Source organism: Helicoverpa zea, chromosome 1 (genome assembly GCF_022581195.2).
Source record: "Helicoverpa zea isolate HzStark_Cry1AcR chromosome 1, ilHelZeax1.1, whole genome shotgun sequence".
Taxonomy (NCBI): domain Eukaryota; kingdom Metazoa; phylum Arthropoda; class Insecta; order Lepidoptera; family Noctuidae; genus Helicoverpa; species Helicoverpa zea.
The window spans coordinates 6,980,719-6,996,694 of NC_061452.1; the positions used below are offsets into that span (position 1 = coordinate 6,980,719).

The window sequence follows — 15,976 nt, forward strand, 5'->3', positions numbered from 1 at the left end:
AAAGGACATTAAATGCAGACGCAATGAAGCCCAAGTTGCTGTCATTTGAATAAGCCCCCTTAGGGTCTATGGGCCTAAAGTGAAACCTTGCGGGACACCTCGAGTGTGCTTTCTGCATGTTGCGGCGTTAATATACCTCGACTGGTTTTCGCACCAGTGTGCAAACATTGGAATTAAAATGTTTTCTGTGTTTGAATGAGTATATTTAAATCCTTGCGGCCTTTCTAGAGAAAGTACAAAATACCTGTTGAGAATAAAATGTCAGGTAAGAGCGTTTGCTTAAAGCGAATTTTCCTTGTTTAAAAAAATATATTTTTAAAACCGGGTAAAGGAATCTGTAAAGAACTGGCAGTCTTATGTAGTGCATAATATAAACGCCTTCTATCTGAATTATCCGGGTCTCAACTCCTATTTGTAATACTAACATTTTAGCTTTGGGAAATTGATAGACATAACGAGTCACTACCTACATGTAATGAAATAATGTTTCCTAATACATAAAGCAACTGTGTAATCTCTATTCATTCTTAATTGCAGTCATTGTATTGCATTTGATTATATAAATATATGTATTTAGATATTATGAGTTACAAATAGAACTAGGAATATAAATTATTTATGGCTTTAAGTAGACAGTGTACAATTGATGCAGGGAAAGTTCGTGACAATAAGTGTTAAGAAACTCTAGGCTTCCACAGGCTTAGGCTTTCACAGTGGTCTTACAACAGCAATAATTAGTGGTAGATAGTAATTATGTATTATGGCAGACGATTCTTCATGCTGCATAGCTTCCCTGCATTCATAAATGTGAGAAACAAATGATTGAGATACGAATAAATCTTTTACTACATCAACATAAGCGTTATTCATTCCGTAACGCAATCACGCACTTAACACGAAATTCTTACTGTATTTATCGGAACTGATAAGGGTATGACTAAACTGGCTATCAGAACGGATTTTCGGCGACCGGCGTCAGACGTACTCACGCAAGTGCAATTTCGGCCAGTACCTAAGTTCATCCGTAAATAAACATGCGATAATCTTATCTGGTGCTTATCTGCGGCATGCGGCAGCCGGGGCGGTGGGGGGCGTTCCGTTACCCGCGACCAAGCCACAGCTGATTTCACATGTGTCTAACCGCGGAGCCGCGCGCCCGCTGTGCGTTTCTCTCGCGTGAAAATGCCGGCAACTTAATACTTCGAACAATAAAGTTATAAGTAATTCCGAAAGTGAATGTGCTATCGATACCTTTATATGGACCATTGATAGACCTTACAAGGATACGGACGCAGTTGCTGCTGCTATTTTGTATTTAGCGGGTAAGTGCAAAATGATTGATTGGATGTAAATAGAATAAGTATCATTTCACAATTTCAAAACATGTATTTGTTAAAATATATTTTTATAGGCAATTAAATTTGTTATTCTATCATTTTTAATATTCCTAATAAGTTTTCACTTTTAAGAAATTGAACGACTTTAATGATATTTTTATATGAAATTTTTGAGTATGGGTATGATACGGTATTCTGTGTGATAAACTGCATATAAAACTATTTCTATTAAAATATTCATTCAGATAGTTATTTTTAATGCAAAACAATTTATTTTCAATATTAATAGAAAATAACAGATGGTTTATCAATTTTCATTAAATATTAATTTATTATTTTAACGGCACAATAAAATGCGCAAAACGTGTTAGATTTTATATGATACTATATAGATGCATGTTTGTAAATTTTATGGTAAACAAGTATTATATTTACAAAATACTTAGCAAGTATTTAACTTGATAAGGCATACTTAATCAAAGTTAGATTAATAAATCTTGTTTTAAGAACCTTACTTTTAACTTGAAGATGTTTGTATTGTATGCTGCAAAATGGTCTCATTATTTCGTTCTGATGTGTCATCGAATGAATTTCTTATCACCTCTATACCTACACTGCACGTTTTAACCGAAGGTTTGATTGATTATGCGGTCTCATAAGGACAGCCTAAACTTCGCACTGTTACCGTAACCGGGAATTAAACTCTGAACATTGTGAAACAGTTCACCTCGGTGGCCTAGTCACCAGTCATCGTATGCGCGATTACAGGCTGTATGCATGCTGTCAAGTTCGTTCCATGTTTGGACTAAGAAAAAAATTTGTAGGCTTTCATAAACAAAGGTAAATGTTAGTGACGATATATAGTCGTGGTGTATGAGTGTTGTGGGTTCAATTCCAGGTCAGTCAAGTAGGTCCTACATATGCAATTTTTCAAAGTTTGTATGTAGGTACTTTCTAAGTATATCTTGGAAACCAATGACTGCATGTGTTTCGGAACATTAAACTGTATCCCGGCCGTCGTTGAACATCCTTGGCAGTCGTCGCGGGTAGTCAAAAGCCAGTAACTCTGACCACCAGTCTTACCAAAGGGTATTGAGCTGCCCGGGTAACTGAGTTGAGGAGGTCAGATAGGCAGTCGCTCCTTGCATAACACTGGTACTCAGCTGCATCCGTTTAGACGACTCCATATTTGGGAAAAGGCTCGGTAGATGAGGTAAGTAGTCAGTGGTAACTTAACTCCATCAATTTAGCCGTTATTATGATAGCTGTATATCGGAACACCTTACAAATTGAAACACCCAGACGACAACCAACAAGCATGCTCGTCTCGCAACTGACCTTACCGGGAATCGAACCCGGGACCTCAGATTCGACAGTCCATGGTGATCATTGCGCAATCGGGGTAGGCTGTAATTTACACAATTTTGTTGTAATTTACATATTTTTGTTTTGTCAGAGCGTCCTCAAAGGAAAACTCTTGACACTAGGCTTGAAACTTGTTCTGCAGTTACTAGTGTGCACCTACGCTTAATGCCTTTGTCCTACAGCCTCCTGCACATGATAAGAATATATCAGACAGTCTAATGCAAAAGCCCTACTAATGCTGTAATCATTGGCGTTGAAAGGAGTTTCATGTTACTTACCTCATAATTAGCATTAACTAAAGCTTAATTATACTATTACAAAATGTTTAAATGTAAATAAATAAACATTAGATAACGATTTCCGTTTAGGTCTTTTACATAGATAATAGACCATTTATCTACAAATTGTTGCTAATAGGGTGCTAAAATCATCAATTATAGTCTCTTAAAATGCTAAAAATCCTAAATGGAAAGGCAGAATTGATTTTTGGGTTTCATGTTACTAATTAATATTAAATTATTCGTACATTTTTGAACTTTTACCTTTTACTTTTTTAATAAGGCTGCTCACTGAAATTAATTAATGGAATGTTTTATTCATATATTGCCTGAACTAGCGGTCTTATTTTTAGCAATAACAAACAAAATACAACCATCGCAGTAAACTTACAACTAATAAAATTAAAAATAACTTTTGCAATAACACTTTAGCACTTCCTTGATGTCTGTGATCGTTTAGTCAATTATTTTAACTGCACCTCACATTGTTCTTCCTGCTACATTCCAATTAACATCAATATCGAGAGGAAAGAGGAAACTGAAGTCATTGGTTCGTGTGTTGTTGCCTTTACTTTTATGATAAGGCATAGTGAGAAGTTAACATTGACAAGAGGAATTAATTTCGTTTCATAAAACAACACATAAAATATTGCAATCATTAAAAAAGTTACGTATAAGTTGTTACATACAGTTATAATGAAAAATGAAAACTATAAAAGTACGTAAGTACCAATTTTCTTGTTGATTGTACACACGTCTCTGCAGTATGCAATTGGCATAGCCGAGGTGAGAAAGTACATTTCAATGAATCACAATAGTTTCTAAATGGCAATTGAATACTATTTGCTTAACAATGTTCACGACACTAAGTACGACCTTGACTTTAGTAATAAATAAGAGATAAGTATAATTTACAAGCTCTTCGACGTTAGCACGTATGAGTTGCGTAAACAAATAATTGCCGTTATAAGAACCGCATTGAAGTGTGGCAGCCGCAGGGTTGCCGATCAACATTCTCACAATTTATTTGCATCATCACTTCAATCCTAATCTTGTTATGGAAACATCATGAAATCGAATTCCTATTAAAGTGTTCGAATTTACAAGTATGGTATGAAAATTATACCATAAAAGTTGTCGATTTTGAAACTCTCTATTGATTACTTTGCCTTTAATCATTCTTCAGAAGATTACGGAGCAAGTTGCCAAAGATGAGTTACATCATTTCGGTAGATTTCAAATAAAGTTCTGCAATATCTCGTTACAAGACAACCCTGGCATTCTCTAGATGTTTCTCCGTACATCGCGTTCAGGAGATCAGTAAACTCGAACAAACCGATACAATTGAATGCTCATCCCACTTTTTACGTCCCGCGCGTTACCATACGTGGGAGTGTTTTGTATAATAAATCATTGTGCCGTTTTCGCATGATTTCATATAAAACTACCACGGTATTGTTCGATCAACTGGTGCATTTGTGCCGGAAACGCAACGAGAGCATTTCATTTGTCCGCGATGTGGTAGTATTTATTGTCAAATTAAGCTACTTACGAATCGCAAGCAAGAACCATGTTAGAAGCTTATTTGCTTACTTTTGAATCCGGTTTTGATTTGAATGCCGTCTCCTGATGGCACATCCAAAAGTGGTTCCTAAGCAGTTAGGTACAGTTTTGTTATTTAGCGGAGAAAAGCTTTTATTTAAACAGATTTTTTGTCAATTTGTTGAACAATCGCAGCGGCGAGCATTAGTGACGGCTCGTGGTTAAAACGCAGGTGAGATTCTTCCGGATCTAATTGTGGAATGGCGACATCAGCCGACGCTCACTCGTGTTCGCACTCAATGGGAAACATTTCAATTTGTTTCATATTTCGCTCGGTACAGTCAAGTTATTAATTCGAGTATTGGTCGCGGTCGGAAAGTGTGACGCTACCGATACGTCACGCCGGTTGTCAATCAGACCGGACGGAGTGATGCGCTTACAATTGCATGATATCGACCCGGTTCTCGACAGATTTCACTGCGTCTCGATAGATTAAAGCAACAGTTCAATTCGTTCAATGTCGAAACCTATGTTGCACCGTTATTATTTAGGCCTAAATTTACAAACTTTCCGTGATATCAAGATATAAATGCTTGCTATAGTTTAATGTGCAAGGCTTTTTTGCAAAACATGGAAACGCTTTTAAAGCTCTCCTGCACTTAGAAAATTGAAAGTAAATGCTAGAAGCTATTCTATATCGGTTCTTAATTAATTATGTATCACAGTGTTTCAAAATCTAGACTTAACCTAAACACGAGCAAACAAAAAGATATTTAACTAAACGAAACAGTTAGGTTGGTTTTCAAGTCTTTAAAATTTGACTTCACATTCAATACCAACCTATTTTTACCTTACAACACTGTACACTTTGGCTTCAATAACGGCCAAAAAACAGTTTCATATGTGACTAATTCAAAGTATTATTGATTATGCTGGCTTTCTCCCTATACATGCTTTCAATGTACCTACTTGTCAGTTAACAGTTATGTTATAAGATAAGTTAGCTACTGTTTTTTTCAATTGAATCTCTTTAATGAACGAGTAATAAAATGAGAACGAATATGATGAATATGGATTTAATGTTTTTACAAAAGATTTTCTAACTGCATCTTTGATTGAAAATCTTTGACTGATATTGCAAAAAGCCATTTCAATTTTGTTATCTATCTTTCATTTCTTTGACAGCTATCCGTAAAGTAATATGAACTATTAATTATAACACTTCAGAAACTTATTCGTGTTTATCGAGGTCATAATATTGTGCCTGCCTCGGCATTCACACGATATGGGTAGCCAATTGCAAAATACAGCAAGTCTCATAAAGAGCATTTAGTTCTAAAGAATCGCGAGGGGAATTAAAAGCAATTGAAAATAACATTGTCGGTCAATTGATATTGACTGTGGATGATATGGACCAATAAACGGTTAAATGTTGACCAGTGAATCACCGCGATAGATTTATGGAAGTTATCAATAATGGTTGATTCACTATCTGATAAAGTACAGCTGAACAGCAAAGCTCACAATTAGATGTTCTAATCTTAATTTGTCACGAGACCTATTGCACAATTAGATGTTCTAATCTTAATTTGTCTTAATCCTGCTTCAAATCTAAAACTTTCCTGACTTTTTCTTTCACCAATAATCTTATACTGGGTCTGGTTCAGGACAAAAGGCTCATTTAGTACATAATGATTTAGTAAACTTCAGACATATGAATAGTTGGTATAAACGGGCCTACCTCGCCTACCTATACGCTAATGTCGTCGTTACTAACAAGCAGCGCTTTATGGACTCAAAAGACCCATTCTTTCGGGCTGTTTTGTGTAGATTCAGATTAAATTCTATTGTGATTAACAAGATAATATCGACTGTTACACAATCAACTGGCTTTAATATGCAACTATCGGACAAATAAATCACTTTTTTGATCTTACAATGGCAGCTGCCTATTGAAATAGGTATTTTCTTATTTAAATCAGTTTTCTCTAAACCCAATCCATACTGACGGAAGCCTTTTGATGTATATCGCTTTTTGACCATTGCGAACAAACTTCCTATTAAGAAAATTGCGAAGTATGATTGCACTAAAGTTCTCAGGTAATGTACCAAATACCTGTGTTTGTAACGCGTGAAGTTACTTATATTATTATAGTTATATAATTAGTTTGAACAATGCAATAATGAAATTACTGCAAGGTGCATTATTAACTAAAACGCTCTCTGCTGGCGACATAAATATTTTTTTAAGTTTCTTTTCACTTGCCTATGTAGTATACCTGCTCGTAAAAGTGAATTCAATCAGTGTTTAAATGGAACATTTAATTTTCAATTTATGATCATGTAACGGGACAACATGATTCGTTGGTAAATGGATATAAATAATACTGACGTATGTAATGGCCAGTGGTCACTGGAATATGGGCAGGGAAATGATGATGCAGGCGCTATTAAACTAAATGTTTGCAATTTTCACATTTCCACGTTGGAAATGAGGTTTCTAGATCTATTAAGTTCTAAATTACACATCTGCATATAATCAGAGAACCGCACTATTAGCACTCGAGTAATCATCAAGCACTCGCGTAATCTATGAGGAAATTGTATGTATCTAGCTAATTTTCAATAGATTTCCTTTCTAAACTTACTATTACAGTATGGATACAATTTTTTTCAGCTGTGTCATTAATTCATTAATCACTGCAAACCACTAATCTTATGTCATAATTCATTGATTTATATGTTATATGTTGACCTATTGAATAATTCAATGATCCATAATTTAAATTCATTTGGACTTCAACAAATTGTTAAGAGCCGAAAAAACTGCTTCCAAAGTTGAAGACGCTTCCATTATAAAAATGAGTGCGCTTCGTTAAATTCTCACTAGTGTAGATTCAGTTATAGCAATTTACACACCTGCAGCATGGTTGAGTGGTGTACATGCACTGAATACTTTGGACACAGAACAATAACGAGACAACAATCGAGCGTTGGGAATTGTCATTGAGGCAAAGCGTGGTACAGACTACACACCCGGCGAGTGGGGCTTGTCTTTGTCTAGCGCTAACCAACACTGAAGGAATAACTTGTCTGCTACAAATATGCGCATATATTTACCACTAATATTATATTCAAATTATTCCTTAACATTTCCTGCTTGCAAATAAAAGAGGTTGAACGACCTAACTGCATTCTCATTAGCAAATCAAACATCAGGTGTTGTTCAACTATCTGATCTGTAAGAGATTACAAATACATATGATTAATGTAAAACTTAGACGAACACAAATGCAAAGTACCGACTGCTATATTTTTTTTTTCAAGGAATATCATAATAGCTGATCACATTTTCCTCAGTCGAAAAACTAATTTTAAAATTAAGAAAAAATTGTTTTCCGCAAGTATCGATATTGACAGTAAGCATGTACTCTAAACATCGCCTACGTATTGCGCAACCTTGGTTGTATGCAACTAAGATCTAGAATGCATTGCTCTCACGAGTTTTTATAATAAGAAGTAGACTGACAAAAACTTGCTTTATTCTCACCTACTTACATTTATTACAGCTTTACGTAGTTGTGGGTGTAATAGGCTGCTAAGTCATTGCAGGTGTGCTAAATTTAATCTCATTTAACAATTATATTCGACCACCTGGTTGTACCATACTCATCGAACTTTTGACTCGAAATCAATATTTTAAAATCCTTGGCACTCTTAAAGTTTGACCTTTTTCCGAAATTAGGTCCTACAATAGATTCATTTTGTGGGTAATTGATATATTCTAACCACAGACTATTTTAATCATATGACAGACAAAACCGTGATGAGACATCATGTTATTTTTACGTTTGTGAAAATAAAACAGAAATAATATTTTCATATTTATACGACCGCTTACGCCATAAATGGATGAAGAGAAAATCATGAAATACTTGCATGGCAGTCACGTTTCTCGCCATTTTATTTGAAAGGAATATAAACTCAATTAAGTATCTAAGTATAACAAACATTATGGTTCGCCAAAAGCCTATAATTTTCTTTGAGATCATTTCTATTCTGATAAGGAAGTAACTTTTCGTATTTGGTCAAGCTTGTTAGGTAAACATATATTAGGAATGAGGCATGAATAAATGTTTTGTTGAGATCTGAAACTTTCGCTTACAGTTATAGCTACTACTAATTAATGAGGGAGTTAATAAAAATAAACATTTATTTACTTATGTGTGATAACTGTTCTGATAGAAGCAGATTAACAGTTTTATGTATTCACGAAGACGCAATTATGCAAATTAATTTATTCTTGCATTTATTTATTTAAGCATGTCGTATGTTAACTCTTTGTGATAATTTACAGGCTTTTTCGAATTTAGAGAAAGCTTTTGGAAAAATACCGACAAAACCTACTATGCAACCATCCTTCTATGAAGATTTAATTCTTTAGGTACAAATAATCGATTTGAATCAGTTTAGAAATAAAGCAATAAGTTAGCTTATATCTATTTACTATAACTTTTTGCTGGAAGAAAATAATATAATGAATTAAAATTAACCATGTCAAAATTCTAAACGTCAAGTGTCATAGTTTTGTAATTTTTAAATAGTAAAAACTACAACTATTTCACACCTATTCTAAAACATTATGGCATTGAAATATTGATCTCAATAACGACATATTCGTGTTGCATAGTTAAGTATTGAATATATGATTATTAATTTTTGTCATACACAAAACGGAATTCTCTTCGATTCTGAAATACCAGGTCAAATACGAATTTAAACGTAAACATTACTGTTTCCGATGTTTAATAACTAATGCATTATAGGATGTTCGTGTTATAATGACCATAGACGTAATATGCAGACAGATGCATTATTTAACTGCAAAATAGACAGGTATGCTATTTATCATAGCTTTACTTACGAAACTTGACATAGATGGATTAAGAAGTAGAGCCTCAATTTTATCAATCATATTTATTGAAATTCAAAAACTCGAAAATCACTTCCTAAAGTGAAAGACAACAAGACACAAAACTGGTTCACAAACCGGTCAGGTAGCCTGATGCTTAATTATAATACTTTATTTTTATTGTGCACAATATTATTCTCTTGCGTGTATTTATGTGGTTCTTTAATGCAATTATAAAATAAAGTATTATAATAACAAATTTTTAAGCTCTAAAAACTTCATAATTTTCTCAATTTTGTATCATTTATTTTTGACGAACTTACTAAACGTACTGTCCATACTGTTTCTGGATAGTACCTAGTAAGTATCTGCCACGTTATATACTCCTGCTCAACGTACCTAAGTCTTAGTTTTCCATAATCCTTGCCCATCAATGTTTGCGGAAATTGAATTAGAAACCCTAATATCAATTCATCCCTACGAATGCGAGCTTCACCCCAATAAATGATAGATCCCTACTTATTGTTATGGTTTCCACGTGTTCGCGTTCAAGGTGACGGTGGCGGATTAGCCTTGCTCGTGACATTGCGAACCTTCACGTCACGTGACGATCAATGTAACTCTTAATTAGGAAACCTTATCGGTTCTTTAAATTTCAGTCGAAGTCTAATCATAGTAATTTCGTCGCTTTGGCTTTCTGTGATTAGAGCATCGTATTAAGGCCACCTCGATTTTCTTCAAAGCTGAAGTTAGCCTCATTGTTTTTATTCGCAAACTATACAATATCAAAATATACTATAAGTAGGTCTTTAGACTCTCTCTTCTTATCCCTTGTTGTACATACAGTAAGAGTAGATATCTTTTCATATCCATAATTCATTTGATAAAGATACAACTTGAATATTTGTTTACAATAATTCTAAATACCAAGATCATTTTCTGGCCTTGTGCAGACATTTTTTAGGTAATAGACGCAGCCATCGGCGCAATTCGTGACAGGTGGTTAGCTCTCAACTAACATCGTGTACATTCTACCAAAACCATATTAAAATGGCATTAGGGTCACAATTTATTTCGAAAGCTACTGTAACTTAGAAATCCATGACATTTGATCCCCCTTTTAAGGTTGTTGCAGAAATAGAAATCGTTAAATTATTCAGTGTCGTCAAATTAGATATGGTTCAACATACAAAGGGACGTAAATTCTGCTTTTACGCTTTTTGTGGAGACGGCGAGCGTTCTAGATTTTTGCCGAGTTGTTTATTTTTATTTTACACGCCGACGTATGTGGCTAAGAGGCCGCATTTTCTTTTTCCTGTAGAAGGTTTAATGACGTAGGCAGTAGGCGCTCTTGAGAGGACAAGAGAAATTCGAAACAAAACCATAAGGTTTGTTGTCCAATATAGATTTTCAAACTTTCTCGTTTCGTAACTTTATGTTTTAATACATTGGTCTCTCCTGAAGATCTTGTGACCATAACTATAAAAAAAAAATAACGAATGACAAAATTTTACGCGAGTTCATAAAATATTATCTGGTCACTAGCAGGACCACAGAACGCACGCTCCATTACTACAGATAGTGTTCAATTAGAAGAGTAAGGCGCACAGGAAGTGCGGCCCAATGATCATTATTGTTCACCAAATGCTTTTAAATGGCTAATCACACGGTTCAAATGTTCAACCACTGTCACAAACATAGGCAATTTTAGTGTTCAGTTTGATGTATTCCTCAAGTAGTGAAACCATTTCCATTTTTCCATATCTTTAGGTAATAGTCATCTGATATAAATCTATACGTACGATATGAATTACGACAGACGGAGATGATTGATAAAATATAACAAAGAGTATTGCACCAACTGTTTTATCATATACCTAGTAATAAAAGTCCCCATTCATCTTTGTAACAGTTCAATTAGCTGATTGCGTTAATGAATGCATGGATCAAAAACGCAATAGCCGTTCTTTATAAGAAAAGAATTTTGTACTTGTGTCATTTATCATTAATTTGAAAACATTTAAATAGATATGATAAAAACAGATGATCGTTGTCTATAAAAGAACTTTAGAAAGCAATCATGAAATATCACAATCTATTTCCTTTCTGCTGAAATATGTTGATGGAGGGAGGTAGGTAAAGTTATGACACAGGAAAACATAAAATAGTTATAAAAATATAATTTCCCCAAATAGGTATTTTCTAATGCTTAAAACAACAAATAAATATCGTTGATAATAACCGACGGCTTTCAATAACTATACACACTGCAAAAGTTAATTGCAAATTGATCATGAATCAAAGTAAACGCAAGTTTTTGCGTGTTCAGCGGATCATATCAATATATCACGTTGTTTAATTTCATTTTATTGTTATTTTACAACAGAAGAAGGAAATATAACTCATTCTTACATTTTGAGTTTGCTGCAACAATTCATTTAATAAGCAATTCATTTAATAATAATAAGCAATTCATTTAATTGGGAAAATGCATTTTAATTTGTATTTATTTATAACACATATTACAAATACGCTTTGCGAACATTCTTGAGGTCAACATGACATCATTACATAAATGGATAGCGAAAAAACAAGTTTATTTAATTAATAATTCACAAATAACAAGGTCAGTGTCATTCAGCCTATGTAATGCAGTTTCATACTTCCTCATTCCATCAATATGTTTTAAATATATCTATTAATTCAATTGACGAACATTACATTTTAGTATACTAAATCCTAAATTGAGATATTTATAGGTCCTACACTGCATCCAAGAATATTTATATTCCTCAGAAGAGAAAATAATAAATGTAGGTATGTACTTTCGTACTGATGCGCAAATAAGAACCAACGCATACCTACGCAACAATAAGAAATGTCGACTAAAAACAAAAAAGAAACAAATCATAAAGAAACTTGTACTTTATTACCCATGGAGAAACTCCTGCAATTTACTACAAGTAACGTATCAATAACGGTTATATAATTCAGTGAAACGAAGCCCTCTTGAGTCACGTTAACAAAATGGTGAATTTAATAAATATCGTAGTTATATCGCATGTTAATGGCACGGTATCGGCCAGTCCGTGACACCGCGCACCGTTACTAATGATCGATGCACAACCGCCACGCTTTAATATTAATAAGCATTACTACGCGATTCTATCCACACGATAAGATAAATCGAGTAAATTAAAATACCACATTTATCACAAAATATAATATCCATCAAGTAAAAAGAAAAACAATAAAAAGTCTCTCGCATTATAAAACAGTCCGCCATTGCTCACGCTTTTGCCTTTTATAGCTCATCAAAAGCTAGTGAAGGGTCCATTACAAATCGACCATAACATTCGGAAATAATCGTGTACATAAAAATAGTTACGCAGTTGCTGCGTAATGAGCAATAATTTGTGAAACTCTGTTTTTTTTTATGGTAACTTAAAAATTACTTGAAATACACTATACTCTTTGAACTAAATCCCTTTGGCGCTAAAAAGTACAGCTACAGCGCGGAAATTATTCGACGTTTAGAAAATAATTCAAACACTTATTAATGACGCCCAATGAGCAACAAAATAATTATAATCTGCTATGCTGCTATAATCTGAATTGCACAAGAAATAAAAATAGTAGCGGATACTTATCGTGACACGGGAAATGTAATTATAATTAGGTTTAAGATCTCTGATTTATAGGCTGAATACCTATACAAGGTGTTGATTTGCATTTGTGCCATACTTCAGGAGGAGGACATAAAATACGTAAATAATCGATTGGAATTACAGAAGACGGGAAATAGCTAATATGCACTGCTTTTTTTGTCATTGTTATGTCGTAGTATTTCAGAAGTAACCCAATTTTATGAATGAAATTTATGAATAATCGTTGCGTATGCTTTGTGTTTGCGTTTGTGTGAGGGCGCAGCACGGTTTTAAGGCCAGTAACACACGCGCCAAGTTTAAATATGGCTAGATGACATTGACGGAATTCCGAAAAAAAACTAAAAATTAAAAATTACGTACCGATTTTTTTGTTGATTTGGGTCGAGAATCATTAGCATAATTACGTCCTTGACTATGGCACGGATGCAAATCAACAGCTTGTATATCAATGGCTGAATATAAAGTTCTCGTTGCCCGTAAAAAAAAAAACAACTTGTTTATCCGCAAAATGGCGCGAATGTTGACATTGAAAACGTGTTACTATTTAGGTGTCAGCTATTATTTTGTTTTCGATGAATTTCGTAAAAAGTATAGTCGATGTTGATTATTGTTGAAAGTGTTACTTTCTCGTCATGGCTACAAAAATAATTTTAGTATCACGTTTATCAAAGTCTTTCACACCGAGAGTCACGGCCGCAAGATCTTTTGTAAGTAAAATTTCTCTAAGAAGTGGAAATATTTTTCACTTATTCCACATTTTTCAAAATTTTCATTGCTTGAAATGCAACACTTTTGATTTCATGTTTCTATGTAGGAAAATGTTTGCGGTAAGTCTCGCATGTGCAAACACACTTGTAAAAGCGCAACGTGTCAAATTGTATCTATTGAGGCTTACTCTAAATGGGGTCATAAACTGGCAAAATGATGACTGTACATAATTTCTTGCACACAATCTCAAAAAAAATGAATACCCTACTCGTTGATTGTTCAAAGTTCCATCAATTTTACTTATGATCTGTGCTTTATTTGCGGTATTGTCTCGGGCTATTGATTGCGTTGTTATTTATCGGTCTAGATATTGAATTCTCGGTGAGATCTGGTTACTTTTTGTGACCTATTGTTATTGAATTTTATCTTTCTCCCGCTGCTTACGAGACAATGACAATGTTAAGCTTATAATACAACTGAACGAATCAATAATATTGCACGTACACTTGATAACTGTAGTCGATAAAACCATGGTTCATTGAGTTTAAGTTGTAAAAGAAATAGTTATTTTTAGATATTTCATGTACGTACGTCCACGAAATAAAAACTACCAACTTTTTAAAATCCATTATTGTTTCTGCAGAACCCCTTCATACGCATAAAACCTACAAGTATATTTGTATACCATTTCCTACTTGTTAAGTAACTGATACATACAGTAAATTGCAAGTATTCTGATATCTGAACTCCATGCATCATATTACCAGCACGACTGTCAAACAAGGAAGTTTGGTAACTCGCTGTGTCTATATTACACGTAACATAAGTACCAATGATCTCAATTTTATTTAACGTGTGAACTGTCGTAAACACGATATTGTAGTGTTGTGGAAATACTCCAATTAAGCAATATTAAGGTAGTATCAATATGCAATGTAAGTTTTGTTGTTTTAACACTTGCATTATGTTTTTTCTTCTTCTCGGTAATGTAACATGTGCTGACTTACGTCAATTGAATAACTGTGGGTATCTGCATTTTAATCACTAACCAAACATTTTCGATTTAGATACTATCTGAGTCTGATTGTAATCTAATTAATTAGGTTGTTTTAATGATTATCTACAATCACTGCAATAGATAGGCGATGATTAAGCAAGCTTATTGTGGTTTTGATACCACTGTGCAATTTCTGGCTCGTCACGAGTGATAAAACTTCGCACACGTATAAATGCGTGAGCATGTACATGGTCAGCTATTTTGCACGTGTCAGCACTTTACAGGCTTGATTCGTCCGTGTGTGCGTAGTGCCATCCCCCAGACAGTTCGTCCGACGACCGTGGCCGAGCATTATGAGGTTCACTATAATGCCATGAAAGGATTGCATTATGCATTACTATGGCTTCGTTGTACTACAATATTGAATCAACAAAGCTAAATCCATTGTCTTACATTTTGTTAGCATCGGCCAAAGGTCAGATCGCAGGTCATTTGATAATTTCATTAGCTTTCTACCTAATGCTGGGAAATGGAAATATGTTGTTCTTTAGATTTCTTATCAATACTGTACTTTAATTAAATTGTTTTATTACTAGTGGTGTTAACTTTTGAATTTGTATGAAGTTCAAATGTGCCTGGGCCTATTTCGTAAACCTAAGTATCTACCTATTTACTCTCAGTACTGCGAAACGCAACTACCGACGCAATACAATACGCTCAAGACGAAATGTTAACAAATTTTCTTGAACGCTTTCGCTACAATTACCAGTATAAAATTGATTACCTTGCACTACAAAAGAAATGTCGGTTCACGGCAATGGACTTCACTACTATCTCGCTTATTGGAAGTAATATTTCAAATTGACTATCGGCTTACATCGGCCATTGGACCAATACTTAATGCTCTTATTCCCGCAGCCGAATGGCGGTCATTATTGGCTTGGCACGTCATTATTTTGAACAACTCTTTCACATGTTCGACCATAGAAAATTATTTGTTTTATAGTCGAAGCTTAGTAAATGACTTCTATCCAATGTAAGCGTTATGTAGTTCCATTTGTAGGAAACATTTTCGTTATTTGTAATTCATGTTTTTTACGTCATCATGCCTGTTTTTACACATTTATCTTATTAGGTATTAGGGCTTTCAAATACCGGATTTTTTCAAT

General features: G+C 34.2%; 1 protein-coding gene across 2 annotated transcripts in view; it reads left to right on the top strand.

The window, feature by feature from the left end:
• The first annotated feature begins 997 nt into the window (after nt 1-997).
• Nucleotides 998-15,976, top strand: part of LOC124645668 (myosin-IIIb-like) — a 34,800-nt gene continuing 19,821 nt past the window's right edge. For both annotated transcript variants that reach the window (XM_047185521.1, XM_047185528.1), the window contains exon 1: nt 998-1,322. The gene's annotated coding sequence lies outside the window, so the exon portion shown is untranslated. The remainder of the gene's footprint in view (nt 1,323-15,976) is intronic.